General features: G+C 39.8%; 1 protein-coding gene across 5 annotated transcripts in view; it reads right to left on the bottom strand.

The window, feature by feature from the left end:
• The window catches only part of ENOX1 (ecto-NOX disulfide-thiol exchanger 1), a 540681-nt gene that overhangs the window by 365620 nt on the left and 147686 nt on the right, over nt 1–27375 (bottom strand). Inside the window, exon 1 of one of the 5 annotated variants that reach the window (XM_081130693.1) lies at nt 415–545. The exons of the other annotated variants lie outside the window; for them this stretch is intronic. The gene's annotated coding sequence lies outside the window, so the exon portion shown is untranslated. Of the gene's footprint in view, nt 1–414; nt 546–27375 lie in introns of those variants that run through there. 5 annotated transcript variants of the gene reach the window in all.

The following is a 27375-nucleotide window of genomic DNA, read 5'->3' on the forward strand; positions in this document are numbered from 1 at the left end:
TGACTTGCTCATACTGGTCAGCGCAAAATACTGGGAGTGAATGAAGCAATTTAAATAAAGACAGTTTCTCTCCTTTCAGAAATCTGTAATCCATTCATTATTCTAATAAACATTTATTAAGCACTTACTCTGAGCCAGGGACTGTGCAAAGCCCTGAGGATACAAAAACAAGAAGCAGTTGCCAGTGGCTGGGGGGTGGGGGAATAGGGAGAACTGCTTGGTGGGTATAGGGTTTCCTTTTGGGATGATGCAATGTTTTGGAACTGGAGAGCAGTGGTGGTTGTACAACATTGTAAATGTATTAAATGTCATTGAATTGTTCACTTTAAAATGGTTAATTTTTCATTATGCAAATTTCATCTAAAAAATAATCATAAAATAAACAAGAAAAATGGCATACTTCCTAGTCCCTACCTCAAGGGTCTCAGTGAGGGTAGCCCAGAGTTGTATGTACGTAAGTACGTCCGTGTCATAAAGCACTAGAGGCCTTCTGCCAGCTCGCAGCATCCAGGACACAGCTGCGTAGGAAGGAGGGCAAGGGCGGCCTGGAGGATACACAGAGATTAAAAAAATAAAGGGGGTGTCAGGACAGTGTGAGAAGAGGAAATGGTGTCTGTGTTAGCTAAACCTTCAAAGGTAAGTAGGATTATTTTTAAAAACCAAGTAAGCTATGTAAGGAGGAGTATTCCAGACAGAAAGCTCAAACATTTATAGTATTCCTAGATGATTTTTCACATTCTTGGCATTCTCTAGCAATTGACAACTCAGCTTCCATGTCCCTTTCCTAATTGATAGTCCTTCCAGAGTAAAATCTTAATCCTTAAAGTCACAGCTACTGTAATTACCAGAGCAAAGAGCTGTTTAAAATGGAAATGATAGAGAAAGGAAAATAGGAACCAGACACTTGATTGATTCTGTGAGCAATCCAATCAAATGTGCATGTAATATATAATTAAAGAGAGGAAGGGAAAAAACGCAACAAAACCAGTTTTGCTTAGTTTATCTGACTGCACGTGGCAGCCTTTTGAAACCATCTGGCTTCTGATACAAGCAAGCTGTACAGACCTAAACGCAATTTGGGAAGAACTCTAAGGGGTCATCAAAATCACAGGATGCATCAAGGTAGATAAGACCAGTTGGCTTTTCTTCTGGTTGGGGAAGATTTAAGTGCATCCTGGAAGTATCAATAAAATTATCTCAACTGAGAGCTAACTCAAATTCAACTGTATTCTGGATAAAGGAGAAGAGGTAAATTAGAAAAAAAATATATTTGTGTTGTAGGAGGGTTTTATTTTGTTTCTAAAATTTTTGATATTATTTGAAAACTTATTTCCAATCCTCAATAATAATGAATAAAATAAAAAGTATTTGTTCTTAGTTCAAATGTTACCGCCTCAAAAAGTCTTATCAAAGTAGAATCGCTCAGCAGTCATAATCAAATCACCTGGCTTTACTTCCCTCTGACCATTAACTGACACTTTCTTGTTCGCTGCCTACTTATACATGCCCCCTGCTCTAGAATGGAAGCTCCATGAGAGCACGGTGGTATGTCTCTTCACGGCTCTATCTGCAGCATCTATAAGACTGCTCTGGTAGGTGCCTTTGTTGAATGAATGAGTGAACGAGTGAATGAATTGACAAGAAAGCCAAATATAACCAATTATCTGACTTGATTCCACATCCCATCTCCTCCCCACAGTGATTTATAAAACTTTATAACTGGAAGACTTACTAACTTTGTATCTATTCTAGACCTCATACTAGATTTATTGAGTATTACAGGGTTAATTAAGAGCATGGAACCAGAAACCCTATGACCTAGATAGAAATTCTAGTTCCTTCCTATTTTTCTAGTTTTTCAGCTTGGATCAGCTCCTTAACCTTTCCATGACTTGGTGTCCTCTTCCATAAAGTCAGGTTGTTAATATTAGCTATGTCATTGGGTTTTTTGAAGACTAAAAGTGTATATAATAGTGTCTGGGACCTACCTATTAAGCACTCACTAAATATAAACTCCATAATGGGTTAAAGTAACAGAGAATAATGGCTTGATAAAATGTAGGATTTTCTATCCTCAGGCGGTGTTAGGAGTGAGTTCCCTGTACCTGGAGGTGTTCAAACAGAAACTTAATCATCAACTTGATTGGAAATATTGAGGAGAGATTCATGCATCACAAAGCCATTCTATTAGGTAATTTTTAATATCCCCCTTCCTTCTCTTCCAGCCCTAGGATTCTATGGAGATGACTAACGCTGTGAACTGAAGCTGAGCGGTATACAGCACAATTTGCAAACGCAGCAAAAACCAAAAGCATTTCAGCCTCCAGTATCCAGCAGATGCATTTAGACTATTTTCACAAGAGAGTCGATGTTATGTGGGGAACTTCCTGCTGACCTCTGACCATGGGTGTTTATGTTCCTGATCTCTTCATAAACTACAAGGGGTGGATGAACATGGGAACAGGAGCACAGATGTTCTCAGAGACACAGTTAGGCTTGCTCCTGAGAAAGAAAACTAAGAGGAAGCTTAAAGGGGAGAAGTTGCAAAGAACCTGAGATCTGCAAATGAGCCAAAAAACAAAAGATGCAAAAACATTACAGATCTTCATGGGAAAGGAAGAATTTAAATGTATTCAAATTCAAAGAAGCCCTTATCTTACTGCAGATAGAGGGATGGGAAGCTGGGAACAAGGCAGCCTCACTCAAAGCAGCCATAGAGTAAGGATAAGTAGCTTCAAGGGGTTCTCTGAGATGGCCATCAATTCAACCTGCACAGAGGGCAGGGGTGGGTGTGTGTAGGAGGGAACAGCCAGAAGCAATTTACTGGTAGTTGGGCCTTTTAAATGAGGGGAGACCTGAAAAATCTACATCCAGGTTCAGAGTGAAAAAACGAATCAGTGGGCTGCTTCTAAATCTGTGGCATCTAGACATAACCTAGGATATACATTTCCTTGAGATACACAGAATCCTAAATCTCCTGCTAAAGGGTGTTTTAGCAGGAGATTAAAGGGTGTTCTGCATTAATTTTTATGTTAAGCAGATTTTTATCATATTCTAATTCTCTACAAATTAGCAATCTGTGCGTGCTTGGTTAACTGACCTTCAGCTTTTTTGTTTTTGTAAACAATAATGAACCCTTTTAGCACCAACAAGTAATGTTACGAGCATTTGCAGGCATGGTACATATAACTCAATTTTCAGTAGTGGTAGATTTGGAGCAGCTTCGCTGTGAGATATTTTCAAGTGCTGACCAGAATAGCAGCTGCACTGAGAACAGTTCCTGTATGCTCAGGTGAGTACCTAAAAATACACACTTACTCTCCTTTCTATAGCAGTGAAAGTCATTTTCAACCACCTTACAAAAGACTTTGATGTCAATATGTGTTAGCCTCAGCTAAGCTGTTTCTTATATACACATTTGGGGGGATTCTTTCAAATTCTGATAAGCTAGAAAAAAGTTGCTTTAAAATTGTTATACTCCTTCCACACTGTTTGCATAAAATTATCTTGAGTTCAAAGAACTTCAGAGTTTATTTTTATAGGTAAGGTTCTACCTTCTCTCAATGAAACTCTGGTGTTTTTTGTATTATATGAAATTTGTTGGGGCCTTTAAGAACTTATTTTAGAATCTTGAGAAGTTTTAGGTTACATGTATATATGTTACTTAGTATGTAATATTTACATTCAAGAACTTGTCAGTTTAATATAGCTTGCCCTTTAAGAGATTAATTGCAGCAGATGGTAATAAAAGTTAGGACTCCGTTGAAATATGATATATAGATTTATTTTAAGTCTATTGGAAGAGTTAGTTTATTTGGTAGACCTTGCAGTCTCTTAAACACAAACACAGAGCACAATATTGGAAGGGTGTGAGTTTGAGCCAAGCAATTTTAGATTTCTAATGGCTCCTTTTGGCATCACTATTTCATTGCTTTCATCCAATTCCCAGAGAGGGGGAAAAAAACTATTTCTTTCATATACAATAAAAAAAACAATTTTTAAAAACATATTAAATCATCTCACAAGGCATATAGAACTGTCATATAAAGAAGTAAAAAAGCTTAAGATAAGAATCCCAAGATGGCTGCAGAGTAGATGGAAGCTACACTCACCTCCTCTCAGCACCAAACCATACTTACAACTAAATTACAGATGAATTAACCTGAATAACCAATTGAAGGCTTGCTGAACAGAAGTATTATAACCAAGGACCTGTCAAGGATCTGGTAAGAAGGGCAGAGACGTGAAAAGGGCTGGCCCCGCACCCACATGTGGCAGTTGAGAATACGGGGGTAAATCTTCGCTGCAAAGGTCCCTGAGGAGCAATGGATCTCAACCCCACACCAAGATCCCCAATCCAGAGCACTAGAGTCAGGAAGAGGAGCCTGCATAGCATTTGGTGATGAAAATCAGTGGGGATTCTGTGCAAGTGGGAGAGAGGAAGTTTTCTAGAAACCCAGGAGCTCTATCAAAAGGCCAGCACATAAGATCTTGTTCTTGGACACTCACCTGGTAGAGGGAAGGCAACTTAGGACATACTAGAGTCATGCAGAGAAAATCTGGGTGCTGTGGCATCAAGGAAGGATCTGTAGGGTCAGCCACTGAGGTCCCTGTGCTGAGTCTCTAATCTATACTGCCCACAGATGCCATGTTCCCAGGGTAGAACGGTCCTATTCTTACAGAACCAGTCTAGGGAGTGCACTAGCCCATTCCTCCAACTACTGGTAGCACCACCCTGCCAAGCTCAAGTCCTGCAAAAAGGTCTGTTGGCTGCACCCAACCAGGACCTTTGGTGAGCTCTTTTTCTTGAGAAGCCCTTGGTGGGGACTCAAGAGACACATTGATTTGTTTAGCTCTGGAGTAGGCACCATTCTCACACCCTCTGTGCTGCCGGCATCCTTCCCTTAATGGGAGACCTACTTGTCCTGTCCTTCTGACTCCTGGTGGTCCGGCCCTGCTGAGCCCAAGTCCTGCAGAAGGGTGGGCTGGCTGTGCACAGTCAGGACCTTTGGTGCACATTTTCTTGGGAAGCTCTTGTCGAAGACTTGGAAAGGCACTGAGATGTGCAGCTCTAGAGTGGGAGTGGGGGCCATTTTCCCCTCTGCTGTGCTCTGCCAGCTCCTGTCCCCCAGTGGGAGGCCCATTCATCCTGTCCTTCTGACATCCAATGGCCCCTTGCCCTACTGAGCATGCATCCTGCAAAAGGATCAACTGGTTCCATCCAGCCTGAAACTGTGGTGTATGCTTTCTGGGGGAGCTAGGATCTGAGACTTGGGCAGAGACTGAGTGGTATGGCTCTGGTTTAGAGGCTACTTTTCCACCACTGAGTGACTGATTATACTGCCTCCAAGTAGGAGACCCATCCTCCCAACCTTGGACACCTCATCCTATCAAGTTTGCACCTTGTGGAAGAGACAGCAGGTTGAGGCCAGCCAGGTCTCATGCTACAGACTTTCTTCAGAAGGCTCTCAAGGAAGACCAGGGAGCCTCAGGGGGTGGAAGAACAGTCAACAGGTGGAGGCAAGTCTTGGGGTGTCCTGTGCCTCTTACTGATCTGCCCTTGGGTACATAGCTAGAGAAAGCTGACCTTTGTACACAGCTTGGTTCTTCCCCTATACACCCAGGCACAGTAGAGGCAGCCACAAACAGTAGATTGCTTGGTAGCTCCAGACAGGTAGCTCAAGGCTGGTTAAAGGCAGCATCTAATATCAAATTCCACTGGAACCCCTCCCAAATAGACCCAGAACCAAAGCAACAGGTGGTGGGCTTCAGACTACACCAGAGCACAACCCAACTAGCCAACCAAACAGCATGCCCAAAGGAAGATCCCAACAGGCACAAGATCCTGCTGGGTACAACTCCACTCTGGGCAGCAGCCCCTGAGCAGTGGCTCATACACTGTGGTCAGGGTTGATCTTCATAGTCAGCGGGCCTGAGGTTTAACTCCACTTGCAAATAAGCCAACAGCATTCAAGATTCAACTGCAATGGGAGTGCTCACATAACCCACAAAAGAGACATTTCTGGAGGACCTCACTCAGACGATCTGGAAGATTGTGCCATTGAGCCCCACAAGACATCTAAAACGTAAAACCTTCAAAATAAGTTTGAAAGTCATAGCAGATCTACCTAAAATACAGAGACAAAAAACAAAGCAGACAAAATGGAGAGTCAAAGAACCAGGCCCCAAATGAAATGACAAGAGGTATTCCCAAAGAAAGAATTAATTAAAATGGACGCAACTGAGTTACCAGAGGCAGAGTTCAAAACCATGATAATAAGAATGCTCAGAAAACTTAGGGGAAGAATGTGTAATCTCAGTGAGAACTTAAACAAGAAGTAGTAAGCATTAAAAAGGACATATAAACCATAAAAAAGAAACTGTTAGAAATGAAGACTACAATGTCTAAAATAAAGAATACACTAGAAGGAATTAACAGGAGGTTAGATGAAACAAAAGACTGAATCAGTAATTTAGAAGACAAGATAACAGAAAATATCAAAACAGCAACAAAAAGAAAAAGGAATTTTTAAAAATGAGGGGAAAAGGGGCCTCTGAGACAACATCAAGCATAACAACACCCACATTGTAGGAATAACAGAAAGAGAAGAGAGAGAGCAAGGGATTAAGAACCTATTTGAAGAAATAATGCCTAAAAACTTTCCTAACCAGGTGAAAGAAAAAGACACACCTGTCCAGGAAGAACAGAGAGTCCCAAACAAATGAACAGCATGGATGGATCTAGACATTATTGTGATAAGTGAAATAAAGCAGTCAAGAAAAAAGACAAATATGATACGATTTCACTTATATGTGGAATCTAACGAACAACATAAGCAAAGAAAATTGAAACAGACTCATAGACACAGAGAACTGACAGCTGTCAGAGGGGAGGGAGGTTGGGGGACTGGGTGAAAAAGGTGAAGGAATTAAGCAGTATAAATTGGTAATTGCAGAATGGCCACAGTGATGTAGATTAAAGCAAAGGGAATACAGTCAATAACATTGAGATAAATAGGTATGTGGCCAGGTGGGTACTTGAAGCAACAGGGGGAACACTCTGTAAAGTACACGATTTTCTAACCACTTTGCTGTACCTCTGAAACTAATAGAGAATAATACTGAATGTAAACCATAACTGAATACTAAATTTAAAAAATTTAGAAAACATATTTCCCAACCATAAGTGGTTCTAAATTGCAAATGGCACTGTCTCTAGTACCCTAATAGGTGATTTGGGCTGTAAAAATAAACTGGAGGACTCAACTGGCCTTTACTATGTAGAAGTCAGGGATGCTAAACATCCTGCAATGCACATGACAGCCATTGTTGGTGAAAAATGGTCCTACCAAAATGTCAGTAGGGGACACAAGGAGAAAACATAGAAACTGATTAAGAGCAGAAAATTATCTCCTTCCATCTGTGATAAATCAAGTGGACAAAAAATACATAATAAAACAGAATATTTGAATACCATAATTAAATGGCAGATCTACTTAGTATGTATCATATCTGCACCCTGGAAATAGAGAAAATACCTTCTTTTCCAGTATCCATCAAACAGGCACAAAATCTGACAATGTATTATTCCACATGTAAAACATCAACACATTCCCCTAATAGTAAAATATAGAAAACATTCTCTTATCACAATGTAATATAACTCAATTATTAATAGAACTAGAAAATATATGCCCTATCTTCTAAGAATATTAAAACTCTCATAATTTTGGGGTTAAGAAAAGGAACACTTCTAGAAAACAATTGTATTAAAAAAAACCACATAGGATAGCTAAATTAGTACTCAAAGGAAAATTCATAGACTTAAATAGTTTATTAATAAACAAGAAAGAATAAAAAATAAATTAAGCATTCAAGTTTGGAAATTAAAGGAAGCAAAAACTATAGACAACAGAAAAATAAATAATATGCATAAGTATAAATTATTTGGAAGGAAAAAAAGTAGATAATAAATAAATCAAAATGCTAATATATAAACTGTTAGCTAAACAAATCAAAGGGGATGAGGAAGGAGCTTGATACAATTATACAGAGTAAGAAACAGTAAGAGGCAAATAGCACAAATATACAGGACTTTTGAAAAATCACAACAAATGTCTTTGCTCAACTCTGTGCAAATAAATTTCAAAATTTGAATTAAAAAGGTAATTTGATGGAACATATTACTGGTATATCAAAGTGTCTCCAGAAGAGAGCAAAGATCTGATCAGACCAATTACCAATTATTAAGCTGTTAAACCATCAAAACTGGACACACACAAACACACACACGCATGCACACACACACATGGCCCCGATGGTTTTGCCGCACAAATTGCCAAACATTTAAAATAACAGATATCCCCAATATACCATTGAAACTCTTCCAAAGCATAAGGGAAAAAAGAGAAGGTTAGTTTTCAAGTTATTTTTACAAAGCAATAGTAACATAGATATCAAAACCTGACAGACTATAGAGCAAACTCACTTAGGAATGTTGATGCAAAAATCCTGAACTTAACTACTGACAAATACAATGCAATTTAAATAATAATATGCATAGCCAAGCAGAATTTATTTCAGGACTGTAAAGAATAAGAAAAAGATAAAAAACTGAAGAAGAAATCTGTCAACAGTATTTTCCTCGCTATAGCATTAGGTGCCTTTTAGACTATGACAGTATTCCTTTCCACATTCATCCTACCACTCCACTGCTTGTCACTTAGTCTTCTATGTACTTACACAATTTCCTATCTCTTGACCGCTGCTAATTTTGTGTCTGTGTTTGGCACGCTATGGGCCCAAACTTCCTCTCCGCTCTAAATACTCTATCCGCTCATCAAAACCAAATTTAAATATTAACTCATATAAGAACAGCTTATATGATTCTCCTCACAATCAGAAACCTCTCTCCTTCTCTGTCCTACAGCACTCATCATGGTTAACCGGTTTTGCAGGTGTCCGTGCAATGGCACTACCCCTCCTTTTAGAGTAGGAACTTTTTTGAGGGTAAGGGTCATGTCTTATGAACCTTTGTATTCCAATTACACCCAAGCACAAGTCCTTACACACTTGCAATGCTTTGGTGTACAAACACACGAAAATCCAGAATGCGAAAGCAAAAGCAGGCTGAAGACTTAGGGGTAGCCGTTTTCCTTAAAATGTTACTGTATGTGCACAGAATGAAAAGTTAGAATCTGAAATCAGCAGGGCAGTAGCCATGCCAGCCCCACTATCATCCCGCAGCCAGAATCATGGCAGCATGAAATGGGCTCAGGCTCCAGACTGAGAAACTCTAATTACCTTCCGCCAGCTAGGAAGCTGACAGTAACAGATATTGCAGAAGCCAAAAAGCAGCTAAAACTGTCAATTTAAGGCATGGAGGTGGAATGAGTAAAGAAGTCAGGATGGAATTGTTGGTTTCATTAGATTGTTGGTTTGGAAGCAAGTATTACACACACACACACACACACACACACACACACACACACTCATTCTCTTCATATTTTCATTCTCTTAAAGCCCAAAATGTTAACCTGTATTCTAACATTTCACTGAAAATGTATAAGCTCGGGAGACAGTCATAATGCAGCGCTTTAAATGTATGTGTGGCCCGTTATGCGCAGCAGGGTCAACAGTCCTGTCAGAACCACACAGAAGGTTTGCTCAGAACAGAATATTAAACAGAGCAGAGATTATGGGCTTGAACATGAGATACTGACATTAGGTTAGGATGGTACAAAAGGCCATACTCTAACCATTGTTAATATACTTTTTGAAAACTAGACTTTCAAAATAAACCTGTTATTCAGGGTACAATTTCAAAAGCAATGAAATGACAAATGTCTAGTTCATTCTGAATATAAGAGTTATAGTTTATTTTAAGGCCATGTAAAGTAAAGAAGTTGACATACCCAGTACTGTCCTAGTACAGAAATCTAACAGCTACTTTTTTCCTGCTCTCTGTGTTGATCCATCCCTCTTTTAGAATGTGCCTTTCTTAGATTTGACAAGTCCACTCGGTTTTCCTCCTACTTTTCGGATGCTCCCTCATCTTCGCAGACCCTCTTTTCTCCATTTGCCCTATGCTTCAGTATTCCTCAGGCCTCCATATGCAGTCCCCATCTCATCTCATGTCATTTCAGATCTCACTATCATTGACGGCTTCAACACTAAAATAAATCAAAGTCTTATATCACCAAAATCTCTATCTCCAGATAAGAATCACATACCCACTGTCCCCAGTTTGTTACCAACCTCATGTGTATAAAATGAGTTTACTTTTCTCCATCCCAACTGAGAGGCTGAATGATGGTGCCCCAAAGATGTCTACATCCTAACTCCCAGAACCTTTGATTATGTCACTTTATCTGGCAAAAGAGATTATGCAGATGTAATTTGATTAAGGATTTTGTGATTACCCAAGTGGGCTCAATGTACTCACAAAGGTGCTTTGTAAGGGCTGCAGAAGAGACAGTGTTAGAGTGACTCAATGTATTAACGACTTGACTGGCCATTGCTGGTTTTGAAGACGGAAGGGGGCCATGAAGCAAAGAATGCAAATAGCCTCTAGGAGCTGGAAGAGGCAACTTCTGTCCTAGAGTGTCTGGAAGGGGTGCAGCCATGTTGATGCCTTGATTTCAGCCCCATTAAACCTGTTTCAGATTTCTGACCTCTGGAATTGTAAGATAATTCTGTATTAAGCAACTAAATTTGTGGTAATTTGTTACTGCAGCGATAGGATACTAATACCACCAATTCTCTTCTCAATCTATGATACCACTTTGAAGCATCCTTAGGTTCACTGATCACTCTTTTTTTTTTTTTAATCCTTACCTGATATTTCAGAGAGAGTGGGAGAGAGAGACTGGGGGAGAGAAAGAGAGAAAGAAACATTGATGTAAAAGAGACACATCAACTGGTTGCCTCCTGCACACACCCTGACCGGGGCTGGGGAGAGCCTGCAACCAAAGTATGTGCCCTTGGCTGGAACTGAACCCGGAACCCTTCAGTCCAACAACGAACGCTCTAACCACTGAGCAAAACTGGCTAGGGCTCACTGATCACTCTTGATAGCACTATGCCACATGACTCACCAAAACATATTGACTCTGCCTCCTAAATTCTTTATGTTTCCTCCCACCCCATCTGTTCCTATCTCCATGGGCACTCCCTGTGACAGACCTGTCTCCTGCCAGTCCTCACTAGTTACCATGAATCTACTCAGGCCACTCTCTCCCCCAACCCCAACCTGGGCAAGTTCAACCTATGAATTGACCTCAGAAGATTTTTACAAGACACGTATCTGATCAAAAGCCTCAAGCAAAATAGCTCACTGTTGACAATGGAATGACAATTAAGTTTCTATACTTGATAAAAAGGTCTTCATATTTCAACACCCACCTAATCATCCAATTTTAATCTCTGCCCTTTGTTCAAACTTGGTGCTCCACCCAGCATTCCATTCACACCTGGTACTTCATCTTTACTCTGCTCTCCCACTACCTGTCTACCGGGCAAACTCCCACATATCCTTCATTACTGAGCCAGCTCTATTGGCAGGCTCTTGAGCATGAGCTCCTCTATCTTTCTCCAGAGTACCTAGCCCAGCCCTCAGTGTGAACAAATAGGAGAGACAAGCCTTCCCTTCTTATGACCTCTGGCGTATGCCTGCCCAATCTTTCTCCTAGTTTTGGCTCACCTTCGGCTTTGGAGTTACTTTGAGAATTAACCCAATCAGACACGATGCCCTCATACTCTTGTATTTTCTGTGAGCAGGTGCTAGATTTCAGACGTGATACAAGAATAACCAGTTCCGGCATCATTGCTAAGAACTTCACCTTAAAAAGATAGATTTAGGATAAGAGGCACCTGTCAGTCCCAATTCTGCTATAAATGGATATCCACTCAAAACTACTCTTCACTGTCCCTTCTTGGTTACAAAGAATTCCACTTTCTTTCAGTTTTTAGCATAGGTAAGTTTTTGTACTTTCAAATCCTTTTCATTTTCTGTTCTCTGGCTCATCTCCAACTTCCTAATATTGTGTTTAAAATATGGAGATGAAAATTAGACTCTAACATGGGCCTTTTGATGTTGAGCACAGCACATGGGTTATTTCCTGGTTCTTGAGTGTTACACTCTAGTTAATGCAATCCCAGGTCATGTTCACCTTTCTTAAAACAGCCCTATATTGCTGACTCATATCCCCGAGTGGCAGGGTGAGAATGGCTTTTTACCTGCAGAATACTTACATGTCAGTTCCATCCTTTTTGATGGCTAGGGTAATGTGTCAGTATTTTTTCCAGACTAATAGAAACCTCACACTTTTGCAAAGAACTATCTGATGCACAGTATACTCCATCTCGACTTGCTGTTCCACTCTATAATTGAAACCATTTGAGTTCAAATTAAAGCCTCACCAAGTTCTCTAGTAGTTTTCTTCATTTTTAAACATATGCTATATATTAATGTGGGTAACAATTTGATTCAAAGTAAAAATAAATACACTTAATTTTTTAACTATCATCAATACAACTTCATTATAGGAGCTATAAACACCAGAGATAAAGATTTAGACAGACCATGTGGAAACAGTTTGTGGGTTACCCTCTTATTACACTAACCTCTGTGTATTTTTTCTTTTAAGTGTACAATGAGAGAGACACAGCTGAGAGCAGAGAATGCTTTTTAAGTTAACCTGCCTTTCTGATAAAGCCGTGGAAATCAAGACCCAAATTATGTTTCAAAGTGAAATGGGACAAGGTAAACAAAAAGTTCACTTTTAATTGGTTCCTAGGGAAAAAAATCTCAATCCAAATTAAGTATATTTCTATTATTTTAATAAATTGGTTCATTTCACTTTCTCATATTTACCTCATAAAACTAAAGCATATATATTAAAAAATATTTAACATACTTTGCAGATATAACTTTATCTCATTAAAACGAGATATAAAATGAGTGGATTTGGAGTGGAAAAAACTGGATCACAGTCTTAGCTCATTTGCTATTAAATCAAAAAGTCACATTACCCCTCTAGGTCTTCATTTCTTTTATTCAAAAATGTCAATCAGTAATTGTACTAATACTTAATGTCTTCTTTCCTCAGCAATCCATACTACACTTAACAGAGTAACAAAAAAGAATAAGATCCAAATAGAAACCTGTTATGTGGACAGTAACTGTGGAATACAGCCTAGCACTCTGCTGTAGAAAAAGTGGGGCTGAAACGTGAATCTGAAAGTCTTAATTGAGCCACATTTCCCACACCTCCTAGAGATGCAACTTGTGAGCTGTAGTTTGCTCATCAGTGCATGAAACTGACTATGCCAGTTTCAAAATTCAATCTTACCACGGAGATTCTCCTTGGAATTTCAATAAATAAATAAATAACAAAAACAGTGGTACTTTGTTGATGCAGATGTGTGGATGGAGGGTCTTGTTCACTCTAACCCTCCATTTCCATCTCAGTCATGGGGCAAAATTTTAAAACCAATGAGTGGGATTTTTTTTAAAAAACAACAACAATGGATGAGATTTAAATATGGTTATTTCCAATATTAACGTCTCCATGTCTCCTAACTACAGTACACTTTTCTCAGACTTAAAAGGACATCTTATAGGTTCCATCCACAAATCTTGCCAAAGGATTATGTGATAAACTTTCAGCTCATGAAAGTTTAAGGTAACTCTTCCCAAGGAACCTGTGAAGTCAAAAGCTTTGGCTTTGAAGCCCTCTCCATAACCTGCACATCTGCCAGGCGTCACCTCTCCCAGCTCCCCTGACCCCACACAGCTGCACAACGGAGGTGACTGGAGGAGCACCCTGCAGACCACTTGAAAAGGCTTTCCAGAGCCTCTTCCAGACAGCTAACTACGCCTAATTATCCCAGTGCTCTGTATGTCTTTTTCATGGTGTGTGGCCAGCAAGTTTTTAATCATTCATCTTACTGGGAAAAAATCATTTCAACATCTTTTTAACTAGATATGAAATGTGAAAGGAACCCCAAAACGTGTGCCAGTACAACTTCTTGTAATTAGATATCCATTTAAACATAAGTGACTTCTGGATTTAAGACTTGTTACGGTATGTCCGCTGATGTATGTTTCCTGAAACATTCAGTCCTTTGAAATACAACTTAGTATATATGCAATAATTTAGAATCTTGAGCATCTGGGACAGGTAAAAATGTGTGATTAAGTGAACTTGTGGGAACATTCATGTGGTTTTATTCACACATGATTTAAAATACTATCACTGCTTGCCCTGGCTGGGTAGCTCAGCTGGTTAGAGCATCATACAGATATGCCAAGCTTGAGGGTTCAATCCCTGGTAAGGGCACACAAGAATCAACCAATAAATCCATAAATGAGTGGAACAACAAATCCCTCTCTCTCTCCATCTCTCTTTCTCTCTCAAATCAATCAACAAAAAAATTTAAATGCTATCACTGTTTTGATAAAAACATACACATAGAGTGGAAAACAAAATTCTAGGAAATAAACATTAAGAATTAGGCCATTTGATTTACTCTTGATTTACTCCTGTAATAATAGAACATCAATATATATTAGTATGATTTAAATTAATTATTCAAAATTAGTTTGTTTGAATTTTTGTTTTTACATCAGTATGTGAAACTTATTGGTATGGATTTATCTATGCTAAAAATGCAATCTTAAAATATATTATGGAAGGAAAGGGGCGGGGAGCAGAAAGGAGGGGAGGAAATGGGAAGAGAGGGGAAGGGAGGGATGAATTAAGCTTTTGCTAAAGACAGCCTGCCTACATGATTCAACTAAGGCAACTCAAGGTGCACTGACATTTGCCAGACTGCCATCCTTCCTTGCAGAGGAAAGATTCTGAAAACATTAATGTTTATCACAAACTCTCCCTAAAGTCAAATTTGGATATGATAAAGTCAATAATTCTTCAGCAGTCTGAAAATCAATTTCAAGTACAAGTTGCTAATAATTATTCCTTTGCCAGATACCCATACAAAAACAACTTCAGGCCCTAGCCTAGCCAGTTTGGCTCAGTGGTTAGAGCATCAGCCTATGGACTGAAGAGCCCTGGGTTCGATTCCGGCCAAGGGCACATACCTAGGCTGCAGGCTCCATCCCCTGCCCTGGTCCGGGCACATGTGGGAGGCAACCCATCGATGTGTTTCTCTCACATTGATGTTTCTCTCGCGCGCACTCTCTCTCCCTTCCACTCTCTCTGAAAAGCAATGGAAAAAATGTCCTCAAGTGAGGATTAAAAAAAAAAAAAAAAAAAAAAAAACTTTAGAAAATTTTAAAGTTCTACTGAATATCCTATATCACTGAATTTTTCAAAAATATCAGTATCTATTATATAGTCATTTGGCTAGTAACAATATTTGGCTAGTGCTTCATATATTCACAGAATAAATGCCAACTACTTTCAAGAACTGCTAGTGTAATTGAATTAACATTTTTGCCAAAATTTATTTTAGAGGTGAACAATGTTCTAGGGTCTAACAAAGACTGTTTCCTGGGGGGACTTCCTCGTCTGTTTACCTTCCTGTGGATTTCTGGACTGTTTTGCTGGCAACAAAGGGATTCTATTGTTTTATCCAAAATGTACATCCAGGTCTATTTCCAAAGCGAAGAAACAACTCTATAGCTTTACCTACCAATGGGATCAGAAATAAAATTGTTTGGAGGTGGGGTGAGTGGAGAGAGAGCGATAGGGAGATGACCAGTAAGTATTGGTTTCCTGGACTCCTCCTCCTTCTATTACATATGACCTGTTTTGGGCAGAAGAAGTTGAGCAATGGTGCTGAGTAGCTCAGTGAAACTGGAAGTTCAACCTGGTTAATCCTGGCAGGTTTTTGGACTGGAGTCCGATCCTCCTATCCTCTAGGTCTAGTGGTATCTCTAAGTAGATGTGCCCTCATATAAGCTATTCTTTCCTGCTGAGCCTCATGTGCACCAAGCCCCATTTGTGTTTCGGCGGGTGAAAATGTGTGGAACTGCAAAAAAAGAGGGCAGAAGAAATTCCCCCAAGATGCACAGATAATCTGTTCCTTCAGATATATCTCCTCCCTTTGCAACCTGGAATGTAGTATCTAGGAATGTAGTACAAACTTTGCATACAGGATTTCAATTGTCAACAACTGTGAATGGCAGTGATGAAAACAGCAACTGGCCTGGGTTTACAAACAGAGGTCAAGGACTTGTTTTCACATGTCCTGTTAGCTAGACTGTGCCTGCTTGGTATAAGAGTGTGAATACACACACATGCACACGCAAATGCACATGCCCACACACTCCTCAAAAGAGCATTTAAGTAAGAATAGTTATATTTGTATAAAACAATGCATTTGAAAAGTATAGGCAATGTAGCAACAATTCCTAAATTATCCTTTTGTTTATTTAGTACTTCAGTACAAAAGGCTAATTAGTATTTTGCTGCAGTTGTAAGAAGCGGGGGCTGAGGCTGATATAGGACCCACAGTATCTAATCTTTGGCATATAAAGCAGGTGGTTAGGATATGCCAGGCACTGTACTGCCTCCCATTTATTATCTCATTGAATTTCACAACACCCCAGGGAAGTAGGTATTATTATCTCCATTTTACAAATAAAGAAACAAAGGCTGAGCGAATTTACATAACTGCCCATGGTCCTATAGCTAACTATTAGTAGGACCAACATTTAAACCCAGGCCTAACTCCGTGCCTTGCTTCAGTCTCCCTTCAAGAGAGCCTGCTGCAGGGAACACGGCTGAGGAACAGTTTCTGTACCTTTGCATCCACCGTGGCTTTCTTCTGAGACTACATCTGGGGCTTCTCTCAGCCCATGTCTGAGCATGGTGGGTACCAGAACTGGCCCATTCTCCCAAGAACTGGGATTCCTCTAAAATCGTACTATCCAATTCTGAGGCACTAGCCACACATAACCACTGAGTACCTGACATGTGGGTAGTGTGACTAAAAAACTGAATGTTTAATTTCATTTTAATTATTTTGCATCTAAGGAGTCCTAAGTGGCTATTGGCTACCATACTGGATAGCAGAGACACTGAGCGCTTCTGCCATTGCAGAAAGTTCTATTAAACTACACTGTCCTAAAAGGGTAACTTTTTTTTATAAGAGTATTTTTTTTTTTTACTATGTCTTTTTTTTATTGATTTCAAAGAGAGGAAGGTAGAGGGGGAGAGAGTGAGATAGAAACATCAATGATGAGAGTCTTTGATCAGCTGCCTCCTGCCTGCCCCCTACTGGGGATCAAGCCCCAAACCTGGGCATATGCCCTGACCAGGAACAGAACTGCAATCCCTGGATCATAGGTTGCTGTTCAATCGCTGAGCCATGCTGGCCAGGCCTAGAAGGATAACTTTTGCTTAAACAGATCATCAGGCTAAACTCTGCACAGATCCAAAAGTGAGGTAAAATTGACTTACCTTAGACACACTTGCCTTTGAGACTGTTTTCTCAAAAGATTCTGCAGACACTGATAATGTTATCAGAGGTGAAGGGCTCAGGTGCTTTATCAGAAAGATGGGTGGAGAAGAGGAAAGCAGTAGGCATAGACTTCAGGTTGTTACTGCTGTAATTAGCTAGTTATTAATATTAATAATAGAAAGAAAGCAAAAGGGAGACAAGACATTATAAGCATGGTCATCTGGGGAACTTCACCAGGAAGCTGCAACTTTACACTCCCCAGAGAACCACAAACCACTCCATACAGATCACTGGGGGAACAGGTCCAACACAGGGGAAATGTACACATACACAGTACAGTCAGGGTGACACAGGGTAGATGCTTGCCTGTCAGTCAAACCTGGGAACAGAGATAACGGCCAGAAGGGTGGAGCCACTGCAAGCAGGCAAAATCTTAGAAGGTTAAAATCTGCAGACAAAGGAATTCTCTCTTGTTTCTCTCTTGTCCCTCTGGCTTTGCTCTTGCTTCCTTACACTCACCAGTGTCCCCTCCATAGCCATGTGGCGCTAGAAGCCGCATGGCCCATGGCCATGTGGACCAAACATGCAATGAACTGCAGCTGGGAACACAAGCTAAGCTAGCCTGATGCTGGACTATACTGTGCAAATGTGGCGCAGAAACTCTGAATGCTAGCTTTAATTCTAGCTCTGTCAAGACAAAATGGAACTTTTTCCTTGGCGGGTGTGAGGGAGATGGTGCCTTGGAAACTCAGGGGCTTAATTCCACGCAAATAAGCATCACTCATTCTCCCATGTGAGTCTCAGAAAATTCCTTTTCTCCATGACACCACAAGAAGCCCACTTCCGCCGCCAACTGGTGGGGACATAGAGAACACCCCACCAGTAACAAGATGACTCAGAGACACCCTACCTCTCTGGAGCTAGACCCATAGCTAGAGAAAGAAATGGGCCTCAGAAAGTGGAGAGTAGCATATCTAGGTCAGAACGAGGTTTAATGGATTTTGTGTGGCTTATTGAGTGAGAAAGGAAACTAGAACAAAATGAGGTAAAGGTCTAGGAAGAACAGAGTTTTATGGAGTAATGCCATGTAGAGGGAATTATTTACATTTTTTTCTTCATCAGTTTCCCCTATGCTCTTCTATTTCTTTGATTATCTGACTTTAATCTTACCTTTTTAAAAAACATATTCTCCCTCCTTTTCTTTCACCCTCTATTTACCAGATAAAAATTTACTCAATAAATATTTTATTTCTTTTATGCATTAGACTTTTATGTTCGTTGTTCTTCATACAGATCATTGAACATTAAAATTTTTCTTTCTTAAAAAGAGTTAACTGCTCTTTTAACATGTATTATGACCCTCAGTTAACACTCTTTAATAGGGTCATGAAGGGGAGGTTACACTTTTTACCTTCATTGGAGATATTTTCACAGGAAAATATTGGTTAACATTAGCTTTTTTATATGAAATAAAAACAAAACACTTGTGAAAGTCAAATGCACTTATAAAATATATATATACAATTTCACTTACAAAAGAGCTATAATCAAGGCAAAGGTATTTTCTTAAAACAATCAACTTTAGGAGCTGCTTGCAAATTAAGAGTCTGTTCTTTACCAGTCATTAGCCAGAACTGATGCTCAAGCCATAAGATGAGAAAATAAAAGATTCCTATAGACAGTTTTAAATTCTGTAGTCTCAATTACCAGACATGCTCATATTAACTGGTCCTATGAATTCATCTTCAGAATGTGTGGAATTAATGCATTTATCTGGAAAGGCTAGTGAGTATTCATATACAGCTTAAAAACACAAACTTCAGAAACACAGATGTTCTACAGAATTCTCACTTGCTCACTCCAAGTTAAATTCAACCTCTGAGCTTTAAAGAAATTTTCTAAATTGTTAAAGACAAAAAAAAATAAATGACATTATACATTCACGTCTGGCTCTGTCACCATTTAGGGCATGTTATTATAGACATTAGACACCTGAGTGGGGGCTTAGGCGGCTCATTGGCAGCTTCTGGCTACCATGACACTCAAGCATACCGTCTCTCAAAAAATTCAGGTCTCTGCTCATCTACTTTTCACATCTCTGGAGTCTTTTCATTTTGTTCCAACAGCTGAGTAGGTGCCATTTTAAAACTCCAATCATCACAGTAAGTAATATTTATGTGTAGAAAGTGAGTTCTTAGGGGATGTTTCTCTTGCCTCTGTCCTATGTTAGCACTATGGATAGCACAAATCCTTTTGCTTTGCAGTGACACAAGTAAAGCAGTTTGGATTTTATGGGTTTAAGACATGGAAGTCCTCTATTTTTTAGTTACTCAGGAGATGGTTCTTAATGAAAGAGTCTTAATGAAAACTGTGAAAATGAACCTCCATTATTTTTCCTATGAAGAAGCCTCCCTTCAGGATGTTCACATGGTGGTCCCTCCTACTTCATCATTCTCAATGACATAAAATATGAACAATAATAATTGTAGTTTCCATATGTTAACGTTTGTTCTTTATTGAGTGTGCGATGCACTTTGGACACATCATTTTTCTTCTAGTCTTCAAAGCCATCTGTAAAGTCAGTATTGTTATTTAGATCTCACAGTTATGGAAACTAAACTATGGAGAAAAGTCCAACAACATTTACTCAACAAATATTTACTAGGTGCCTACTATGTGCTGGCCACCAGGAATATAATGATGTAAAGCATTAGAGCATTTCCCACCTTCACTGACCTTATTGTCCTAAGGCAAGACTACAGGTCAGCCCAGAGGGAAACAAACAGCTAGTGAGAGACAGAAGCAGAACAGAATCCAGGTCTGACCTCAAAACAGAAACAAAACCTCAGGTCTAACCAACTTCTAAACCCAAAACCGTGGTGTCATCTTTGACTTTTCTCTTCCTGTCACACACTGTACATCCAATCTGTCAGCAAACCATGTTGTCTCTAGCACAAAATAAGTCCAGAATATGACCACATCTAACTGCTGTGCTCCAAATCGCAACCATGTCTCACCTGGATTCTCATGTCAGCTCCTAACCGAGCTCCAAGTCTCTAGCCCTTTCTCCAATTAGTCCATTCTCATTAGGGAATCCACGGAGGTCTTGTTAAAATGTTAAGTCAGACCACACCACTCTTCTTCTCAAGACCTGTCAAAGTCTCCCATCTCACTCAGGGAAAAAGCAAAGTCCTACCGTGGCCTACAGGGCTCCCCACGAATCTGTCCCTCCCACTTCTATGCGCACTTTCTTGCTCAGTGCTCTCCGGCCACGCTGGTTTCACTGTTTTCCCTCAAACATGCCTGGCACCTTCTCACTTCACAATCTTGTACTTGCTGTCCCCTTCACCAGGAACTTTCTTCCTAGATATCTGCATGCTTGCTCCCTCACTGCCTCTGGTTTTTACCCAGACGTTAGGGTTCCGCACCGCCTCCCCTGATCGCCGTGCTCATGACTGCGCCCTCCTGTGACAGGCCCTTCCCTGCTTCGTGTCCTTCGTAGCGCCCGGCACCAGCTGACACGCTGCGTATTCGATGCATTGATTTTGCCTGCTGGCTGCCTCTTCTAGCTCTCCTCAACTCCCGATTGTTGATTATGCGCCTCTCCCCAACTCCTATTCAGTGCCATCACGTTGGTAGCCTGCAATCAGCCATAGCGACAAATGCTTTCCCACTGAAAGCCAAATTACTAGCATAGCGCTCTCCTCCTAAAAATATATCGCCCTCCCTACACCAACAAAATACGCTCCATGAGGGCAGTTTTTGTCTATTTTGCTCATTGCTTTTTCCACAAGACCTATAGTGCTTGAAACATTATAGAAACTAAATACAGGGTGGGGAAAAATAGGTTTACAACTGTTTGTATGGAAAATAATACAATAATGAATAAATAATAATATAAGAATAGACTCTGTTTTGTGTACTCACAACTATAAACCTACTTTTGCCCCACCCTGTATTTATTGAATGAATTAATATCTTACTGTATCTCTTATACTGAGTATGATTGAAAAAGTACCAAAACTCCAAGCCTCTATTTTCAGAGCTTTCATAAACAAATTCTGGGGTTTAGAAAGCCTGGCCATTTCTCAAAGGGTAGTTCATTTGTTCATCTGCATGGGTCATGGGCAGAAGATACAGAGATTCCCAGTGAACCTCAGTCTCTAGAAATACCTCCAACTAAACAAAAGGCAACTGGTAAATTACAAAAAGCATGGCACAGCTGGGTTGTATTACTGTAACGTGTTAAAATAAATATTCAACTATAGGTGATATGCTGTGCTATGTATAAAAATGTAGAAAGAGTTTTGAGCTCCTTTAAAATATACTATTTTAGAATGTGAAACCACTTGTTTTAGGATTCAAAGAGCATTTTAACAGAAGCTCTAAAGTAAACATCAAGCTGAAAAGGACCTGTAGAGGTTAAATGCTATTCTTACACTAAGGATAGCTCTGTGGTAGGTAAAATGTTTCTATCAGAGAGAGAACACTGCTGATTCACTTAAAAGTGTTAATAGGATCTTAACTAGATTTAAGAGAAAATACTAGAGTTTTAGTGAGCTCATTGAGTACTGTTGAGGCAGTCATAATTCTGCTGAGAATGTGAAAGGGTCTCTGATGAAGATCCTGGAGTACTAGAGTCAAAGCATTGGATAAATTGGGCCAAGAGTAAAGAGTTTGTACTTACTGTGCAAAGAGGTTCATTCTTTATAAACAACACTTTCTAATTTTCCTTGCACTGGAGTTACCAATATATCTTAAATAACTCATTTATAACTGCATAGCTTATTAGTAAAAAATTCCTTGTAATGTTCCTTATTTTCAACCATCATCAGTGGTAGTAAGGTAACACATCCTTGGCAACAAAGCTACCAAAATTGGTCTGGCCATGGAGGGAACCCTGGCCTAATGTGTGTATTGTTCTTTTAAATCCCCCAACACATCAGACAAATTATTTCATATGATCTGACCAATAATTCTGTAGGGCAATTATTATAATACTTATAATTATGAAAACCAAAGCTTAAGGAGGTTACAACTCATCAGTTAGGACAATTATGATCCCTGAAATCACAGACCACAGACTCAGAGCCTATTGTTCTTTTTACCACATGACGCTGATTCTCTTAGAAGAAAGTTTGGTCTCTTCAGGGACGTGCGTTAGGCCTGGTAGATACAAGGATGCATCTACCCAGCCAGGCCTCAGGTAAAGGTATCTTATGGCATGCCTACAGTCCTTGTCCCTGAGTTTAATCTAGCAACTCCCACCTTAAGGCTGGGGTATTCCATGAGGCTAAAGCAAGCAGCACCCAAGTCACTGTGCTGAGAATCACCCCAGAAAAGCAAGAGTGGGGAGCCTCTGCCTGGCCCAGGTGGTGCAGAATGGGAGACACTAATTCCTCCATGTGACTCCACCTTTACAGTACAGTCCTCTGCTGTTAAACGTTCCTTAAAAACACCTTAGAAATGCATCCTCTTTGTTACTAAAGACACTTCAGTAATTGAATCCTTAACTTAATACATAAAAACACCATCTTATTTTGAGGGTTGAAATGGGTAGGAATATGGGTAGGGCAATGGATGTTTTCTGCTTGAGTCTCCTGATAATAGGAATACTGGATTCCAAACAACATGATTTCACCCCCACACACACTTTCTATTCTGTTCACTGTCACAAATATTTTACCTACTATGTAGAAAACATTGTGCTAGACATCAAAGGATATAAAGATGAATAAGAAGAGATGATTTCTTCCTCCTAGGAATCATCAATCTAATGAAGAGATAGAAAACTTTCCCAAATAGATTTTACCTGAGTCTACCTTCTTAAAAAGAATACACTGAAGATTATACAACTTTTCCTTTGTGATTGCAGGGTCATGACATGAACATGAGCTGCTGTCCTGGCCACAACAACAGGCATAGCTATAGTTAGAAACGAGTGTGACGTAGAAGCTAAGAGCAACTGACCACAGGAGTTAACCAAGAACTTTCCTTTTGCCTTCTTGAATTGGATGGACAGAAAGATGGATGGACAGATGGATGGAGAGGCAGACATAAGTACCCCTGGTGTCAGTCTGCTTTCTGGTCTTTTCCTGCTCTTCCCATCCCATAAATGAACTATAGATCTTCTGTGTGACAAATGTGCTTTGAATGAGCACAAAACCGCCTTTAGTTACCACTGTGCCCAGGTGAAGCCTTCCACTGCCGAGCAGCCTGCAGAGGCTCCGGAGCTGCCTCCTCGCCACATCAGGGTCAGTGACCCACCTTCTTTCATCGCTTGAGGTTCCACACAGATCCTGCCACCCCTTCTAATCTCTGCCAATTACTCTGCTGTTCATCACTCTCTTCCTTCCTCTCATGTTACAAGTGCGTGAAACGCCTGGCCAAGTGCTGTCACACAGCGGCCCGTTCCTGTCCCCACAGGCCAAACTCCAATTCGACACTTGCCCCAGCTCTGCATCTTTCATGTGACCAAGTGGACACACACTGCTCCTCTCTGTGGACAGCAAACCAACAATTCACAAACCATCACTTTTTGTGTGTGCGTATCTGTGAATAAAGTTTTCTTTTTTTCTTTCACCCTGAGAAAGACACTCATGCTTGTAATAACTCACTTGCGACAGAATAATTTAAGAGCTTAAAAGTTCCTTATTATTTTCATAAATTTTCTCAACCCAGTGATTCTAATTTAATAAAATAGCCACTTTTGCTTTATTTGTATTTTTATAAATAGTTTATATTTCGCTTATATGAATAATTCTGGGTCTGAGTTATATTATCATGGATATGCAAATCCAGCTTTCTAGAAGCAGTCTCAACACATTCCGATGCTGCTTCCTCTCACCCAAGGACGACAAACCTATAGAAGAGGTGAAAGTCTGTGGTTTATATCTAAAAGGCAAAACAAGTATAAAGCATGACACATGCAGCATCTGATTATTTCTCCCCATAACACTTCACACTTGTAATTTTTAAAAAAGTTCTTCTCTTATTTATAACATAAAGCATGTCATGGGATCCTTTTATTTTAATCTCCTTGTAGGCCCTCATTAAAGCTGGCACACATACTGTGATTGCATTGTAACCATTAGTGCGAACTATGACATTACTATGGCATAAAATTAATATAAGGTGGATCAGCGCACATTTAAAAACATTACAAGAAAAACACTACTCCACTGTACTCTGAGGGACTTCATTTCTGTAAGAATTGTTTCCACTTCCTGTTCATCCAGGCAAGAGCCAGATAAATCAGTCTCTCATTCCAAATGTACCTTTACTAATAGGAGTGTTCTCTCAGAAAACAAGGTCCCATGATTCTCCCGGTTTTGAAATTTTGCACCTTCTCATGAGCATATGAAATCCCAGCATTTCACTTTGACCTATTTCAAATTTACGTGGCACAGTTTCAAACGCTAGGAACTGCATAGTGCCCATTCTTAGCACATGATATCCACCATCTGCCCTGGCATCAGGACAGAGTCCAGATATTTCTCTAACGTGATATTATAAAGTCAAAGTGCTCTTGGCACTTCTGTAATGTTTGTGCAAAATTTTGCAGGTGATAAATGGATTCTAGCTTTTCCAAAACTGGGATCCATCTAACCACGTGCACGCAAGTACTTTCCTTGTGCAGGGTATTCAACTGTGCATTGTACTTCTCACTCGTGCCTCTCCCTCTCTCGCTCTCTCTCGCTCTCTCTCTCTCTCTCTCTCACACACACACACACACACACACACACAAATTCACATTGAATCATGTGGGTGTCCCAGAACAGATAAAGGTTTGACATCCAATCAAACTGCTATTTTTGAAGTATTTACTCAACATTTATTAAATAGAGCTGGGTAAAATTCATTTTCTATTAAAAAAGTGGGTATTTCTTTATGGTTAGTTAACAACGTTCACTCACTGAATATACACACCATTTCACTTGCTTCAGCCTCTTTCATTTCACCAGGTTTTGGTCTGTCATTACGGGACAGTATTAGTTACTCATTCTCATGAGGGCAGAGGTAACTCACAGATATAGTGATAAAGTTGCAAAATAAATTTCAAAGTTCTTTTGTTTGTTTGTTTACTTTTATGTTATCAAAACATTTCCTACTTTTCCCTGCTCCTTTTTTCAGTTCAGTTTTCTTTTATGATTTGCCAAGCCAGGCGAACTCTTGTAAAGCACACTAATAACTTGCAAATTTAAAGTCATTCATTTCTAATAAAGAGACCTATTTAAAATACCAGTCAATATAAATATTTCAACTGACTATGAGTTACCAAATTCAGGTGATTCTCAACTAGAATGGTAGTGAGGTTTGTAGTAACACTGTACAAAATATTCAATAAAGATAGTTCAGCAATGCCAACAATTTTTATTATTTTTATGAAAATACTCCGTAGAGATAGTTCAACAATGGCAATCATTCTTATTGTTATCTTGCTTCCACCCGATGATGGGGTTGGAATAAATTCTGTCTTGCCAACTGCCTAAATGTTATATGTTGAAATCTAAGTTAACAGGTGCCACGATCCCCATTTATACCAACAATATTCCACCAGCACGCAATGGTGCCCTGGGAAGCTGCCATTCCCTAATCTAGCTCCGTTCACCCAGACATGCACATGCATCCATGGATCCATCTGATAGGCACCAAGAGTTTCAATGCTTAGACAAATAATCCTGCAGTCTAAATGCTTAAATGTTAAATGCTAAATATACACTGAAGGATTTGAATCAAGGAACTTGCAAACATGACTCAGTCACACATCTGGTTGTCAGAATCCATTAGTCATTTTGAATTTATTTATAGTGAGACAAATCAAGTCACAACCCATGTGGTCTCAAAGGTCTACTGAAATGATTAAGACCTGTGATACTCTCTGAAGTATGGCTGACTCTCCAACCTTACTAAGAATACAGTAGTACCTCCTAATCCACGTGGGTATATTTCAGTACTCCTGGTGGATGCCTGAACTGCAAACCTTATGTATACTATATGTTTTTCTATGCATGCATACAGTTTACAGCTTCTCTATGGCATATCCCAACTGCCAGTATCACTGCTCTTGTGATTTGGGGCCATTATGAAGTAAATTAAGGGTTTCCTGAAAACAAGCACCATGATACTGCAACAGTAGATCTGAAAACCTAGACTGCTATTTAAGTGACTAAGGCAAGGAGCACATACAGCTTGGATACTCTGGACAAAAGGATGATTCATGTCCCAGGCAGGATGGAACCGGACAGCATGAGATTTCATAACACTGTTCAGAACAGCATGCAATTTAAAACATAAATTGTTTTTTTAATGGAATACATTTGGATGACACTAGTTCACAAAACCATACAGGTTTCAAGTGTACAATTCAACAAAATATAATCTGCACACTGCATCAAGGGCCCATCACCACAAGAAAAGTCTCTTTCCATTCCTATTTCCCCCCATTTTGCCCACCTCCACCTATCCCCACTCCCCTTTCCCTCTGGCTATATGCATTATGTGTATTTGCTTAATCCCTCACCTTCTTTCGTCCAGCCCCCAGCCCCTTCCCCTCTGACAGCTGTCGGTCTGCTCCATGTATCTCCATGCCTCTGTTTCTATTCTGTGCCTCGGTTCATTTTGTTCATTAGAGTCCACATGTAAGTGCTATCACATGGTATTTGTCTTTCTCTGACTGGCTTATTTCATTTAGCATAATAATCTCCAGGTTCATCCATTCTGTTGCCAAAGGTAAAAGTTCCTTCTTTTTTATGGCTGAGTAGCATTCCATTGTGTAAATGTACCACAGTTATTTTATCCACTCATCTACTGATAGGCACTTGGGCTGCTTCCAGATCTTGGCTGTTATAAATAATGCTGCAACGAACATAAGGGTGCATATATTCTTTCGAATCAGTTTTTTGAGTTTCTTCAGATAAAATCCTATAAGTGGAATCACTGGGT

This window comes from Miniopterus schreibersii, assembly GCF_964146895.1.
Source record: "Miniopterus schreibersii genome assembly, chromosome: 2".
In the NCBI taxonomy this organism is placed as follows: Eukaryota; Metazoa; Chordata; class Mammalia; order Chiroptera; family Miniopteridae; genus Miniopterus; species Miniopterus schreibersii.